The sequence below is a fragment of the Saccostrea cucullata genome, unplaced genomic scaffold (assembly GCF_032062105.1).
Source record: "Saccostrea cucullata isolate Sc308-1 unplaced genomic scaffold, CSIRO_AGI_Scuc_v1 ctg2882, whole genome shotgun sequence".
In the NCBI taxonomy this organism is placed as follows: Eukaryota; Metazoa; Mollusca; class Bivalvia; order Ostreida; family Ostreidae; genus Saccostrea; species Saccostrea cuccullata.
The window spans coordinates 62,518-67,574 of NW_026937616.1; positions in this window are offsets into that span (position 1 = coordinate 62,518).

The window sequence follows — 5,057 nt, forward strand, 5'->3', positions numbered from 1 at the left end:
TGGTGGGGAGGGGGGTAAGTGTAAGAATTTTTTAATACCTTCAAAAAAACCTGACAAGAAAAAAAAAGGAAAAATTCAATTTCCCAAAGACGAAAGTCCTATTCCGTAGGGGGGAGAAGGGGGGGGGGGGGTTCGAACTTCAGTACCAATTTTTTTTCCCAAACACGACCACTTTCCTAATTTTTAACCAATACTGCGACGTGCCTGTGGAAAGTGGGGGGCTAAACATTCATTTTCAATGACTAGGTATATATTTGGAAAAGCATGATGAAACTCAAATTAAGCATGTTCATACATCTTATTAGAAAACAAAGGTATAAACTTCTATTAAATAAAAAAAAAACAATGACTGACTGAATCTGAAATTATAGCTATGCAAATGCCTTATAAAAGAAAGAGGGCGTAAAAGGTGAGGACAATTTAATCTCCCGCACCGAGACATTATATTTCTCAATTTCCAAAATTCATGGAAAAGTTTTATTTTTCTAAAATTATGTTGTCAGTTATGTCATCTTTAACACGTTTGATTCATCTATTTCATTGCATGACTTAATTGATATTTTTTTAAAGTTGACATGCAGTTAAGCATATTTACCGGAAAATGGTCATGGGTATAAATTGTTTTTTTTTAATATAAATGGGTCAAGTCTCCATTCCACATTAATGTTTAAAAGATTGAAAAGTAAATGTAAAATCTATTTTACGTTTCATAAAATGGAGTCCGAAACCATTCAATATAAAGAAGCAATTTATGGAAATATATTTAATTCAACAACACGATTTACCCAAAGCACTCTAACATACAATGATGACAAAAAGCCCTTGTTACGTAGTGGTTAACATGTTCAGGTTAAGAGAAAAAACGGGTTCGGTATTATGCCCAACCTTGAGCTTTGGATAGAGTTAGAATCTTGTGAGAGTTTTTTCACACACCTTAAAAAAAACCTAAGTTAAAAATGAAATTATATAATCAGTAAGTTATTTAATAAACTAAAAGAGACAGATATGTAAAAGATGATTCTGACAAGGCAATTATTGAAAAACATCTTATCATGAATTCTTACACTAAGAGTTGTAATTTTTTTGTCTCAAAGTGGGTATTGTCCTAGCCTTGGACACCTCTATTCTAAAACCATAAAACAGTAAATAATTGTGCCCCCATCAAATACTTTGGTGAAAATTATTGTACAGAAAATTAGATATGCACATACATTTCATCAAAGCGTAGAAGTAGTACTGTACAAAGTAATTGCATTTTATTTCTCACATGGCAGCTAGATACGTATATTCTTCTCTCCAATCAACAAATACAACCCCCCTCCCCTTATAAAACTAAACAATAGATGAACAAATTAAATATAATATCTCACGGGACTGAGTGAAAAATCTTAGGGAAACTTTTATTTCATTTTTGTAAGTTTTCTTTTCAACCAAATTGTTACTTAACAATTAGTCAGTACTTGGGCAGGCTGGAACACCCCCCCCCCCCCCCAATAAAAAAAAAGGTTGAAAAAACGGTTTTGTATTCAAGTCGTCCGCCTTGTACCGTCCAAGGGGAGGAAGGGGGCTCTGAACTTAAAATAGTTATTTTAAGTAAGTGTAAAAGACCAGTTTTTCTGAACTAGGGTGTTTTATGCCTGAATTACTATTGCCAATTTACACTAAAAGATAGATAAATATTGATAAATTGCGGCTTTATCCCCTAAACAATATTATACGTTTACGTTCTTTATTCCTGCTGGTCCTGGAATTTTTTGTGCGTTCGTGGCTGCAACCCCCACCCTCAATATTTCATCCTAGGACCTTCATAGCTCTAATAATGTCTGAAAAAGAGAATTTGTTTTCCTTGAAGAATTAACCCAAAAGCTACATGTAAACAGTATGAGTATTAATTTAAAAAAGAAATAAAATTAATGTGTCTTTATTTATTTCATAAAACGTTTTATGTCGTTTCTGGTATTTAGTGAAAACTTTACTTTCACTTCTCACCTGCTATGGACCATATCTTCCTGATTGTAATCCCTGTTGAGATTCTGCGAGGCTAGATATTTGACGAAATTATTTACCTCCTCGAATAAGAGTTCCTATAGTCTGTTTTTACCCTATGTGATTCTGAACCAAATCTACTGTGGCTATTGAACACCACATACTGTAGGGTAAAAACAAACTAAAGAGAACTCTTTTATTCGAGGAGGTAAACAATTTCGTCACGGGAGCCATATTTTGAACTGAGATTTCAGTGAATTTTTTTATGTTGGGATTTACATGTCTAAACGGTAAGTTATGTAGAAATAATAGTGACAGAGAATCAAATAAACAACTAATTGACTTCATTGAAGCGAGCGGCAGTGTGGTCTAGGTGAATAATTCTTGCTATAGTCGACCGAAGTTGGGACTTAATCTCCAGACATGAATTATTAGTGGTCGTCCAGGGATTCTGCGACGGCGTCAGTCCAAATATCTAGCCTAGCAGAATCTCAACAGGGATTATCCTGATTGTAGTTCGATTAGGCGGATATATCAATGTGTACAAACATGGTTTAAGGAAAAGCCATGGTTTTAATTGAGGATGAAGATGTAGAATTTTACGTGTTATAATTATACATGTACGTGACGGTGCGTATTTCGTGTTGTCCATTTCACTGAGCAATGCCAAACAATAACAATACGTCAATAGCGAATATATGACTTTGAATATATTCAGTGTTTGTACACAACTTCAAAATTAATGGTTTTTTAAATTAGTTCTGTAGCTCTTATTTAGTATTTTTTAATGTATTCTTTTAATTCTTTTGCTGATACATAATACATAAGTTTTATACGCATGACTTCAAAGAAAAGTCCAAAGATATTTGTTTACCTCTAGTGTGGGATCAACTAATTACAGTAACCCCCCCCCCCCCAAAAAAAAATAAAAATTAAATAGTGGACCTATACACCTACTAAAGTGTTAGTGAACTACTAAAAAATCGTAGTATGATACTTTTTTGTGAAAAATGCGTAATATTCTAACAAAATCTATAACGGTACCATATAATTTACAAGGGGCAAAAGGGTTAAAACTGAGGAAATTCGGATTTTTGTGAAAATGTTCTTTATAAGGTATGAGCACACTTCTGCCCCACAAAATTTTCATGAATAGAAACCTTTTGATGTTAGTTTTAAACTGAACCCTAAATAAATTTCCGGCAGGCCTGTGCTCTATGTAAAAATTGACTATTTAGCCCACAAAATGTGATATATCAAGCAAATTCCTGATTTTCTCTGATTTTGGGGCTATAGATCTGAGGTATACAAGTATGGAACTCCAAGATTTTTTTCTACTTTGATAAACTACATTACCTAGACTACCTTTTAAGCAAAAATTTTTTGGCCAAAACTTTAGTTTAATTTTGACCATTTTACAGGGCATATTTTGACCCTTCGTGGGCCAAGCTCTTTGAGTCTCTATTATGAAGAATATTGTAGACATGGTTGAGGCGTAGCGGAAAAACTTTACTTCTAACATTCAAAAACCCATTTTTTCAAATTCAGTAACACCAACTCTTGATCTAGGTGAAACATCAAGAAAAAATCCAATTATCTTGTTCTGTACAACTTAAAGTCTATTTTGTTTTTTGTTATTTTCAGATAGTCCTTCATACCAACAAGTAATGGCATAATCAATGTGATATTGAATTTAAGCGGTGCTCGATGATTTTGAATGCATTGACAATCATGATTGTCAATAAAAACATTAAAGTCGTTGGTTTGCTTTGCTTATAATACCTTCTACAATTTTCTCCCCAGATAGTAAGCTGTCTACAGAAACTCCTAAATATTTAAGGTCTTCCGTTTCCAACGGAAGACCTTCTACTGATTCTGTTGGTAAAGATTATTAAGGTCTTCCGTTTCCAACGGAAGACCTTCTACTGATTCTGATGGTAAAGATTATTATTCTTTTTTTTTCTTCTACTTCCTAGACCGCAACTTTGAGGCCTCATATCTCACTCATTTCTTAACGGATTTCGCTCAATTTTTCAGAGGTTAAAGACGTTTATAAACTCTACCAGAATGCTGAATAAAATTTCAAAAAGTCACTTCCGGTTTTGAGTTATTTCCCTTTAAACGAAAATTTATAGGCTTTCGTTTCCGGATATAGGCTCAGAGACCACAAAAGCTGAAGCAGAATTTTTACTGATTTTAGGTAACAGAAGGATTGAAGTTGGGCACATCGGTTTTTGTTTTTCGATTTCTGTATTCACAATGGCGCTATATAGGGGTCAAAAATTAGAACGCCTAAAAGAGCGAAAATTTACACATATTTTCCTTTTTATTTTGAAAACTAAAAATATTTTGTTAAGACATAATGAACAAAAGTTGTGCAGAATTGCAAGGGCTTTCTTATAATCGATTCAAAAGGAGCTGGCCCCTATAATTAGGGATCAAGGGACCTTGAAACTTTTTGCTTTATAACTCAAAAACGGTAAATATTTCGAAATGACTATCGATTATAAAGTTGTGCTTTAACATCTTACTGATCTCTTGAAATTGTAATTGTGTTTGAGTCTTGTTTTAAATGAGCTGGTGCATGACCTATATATGCACAGGTAATTATTTTCACTCAGCACGTAAACGAGAGCTCCTCATGCGTGTAACCAAAGCAAGCTTGCTATAAATAATAAACATGGCTACACTGGAAGCTAATATTCTTCAGAATTCTTCAGAATAAAGTTCTCGATGTGTTTGTGCTTTTTTTCTTACAAATTATAATGTTAATTCACTGACAACTTTCCCTTTTATTTCATTTTTTTAAAAAAATCGTATAAACCAAGTCTACTAAAAAGGGAAATATCATCTTTTCTTATTATCACATAAAAGCAAACAATAAAGTGAGAAAATAAAACATAACTAAAAAGCACATATACTATTCACAGCCATTAAGTGCACGGCTTTAACATTCACCTCGTTTGTTTACAATTATATAACGCGCCTCCCTCGATAGCGGCAGGGCAAAGTCGGTCACCGGGAATCAATCGGCGTGTGATAAACTTGCCGTAAGAAATAAATATTTTATC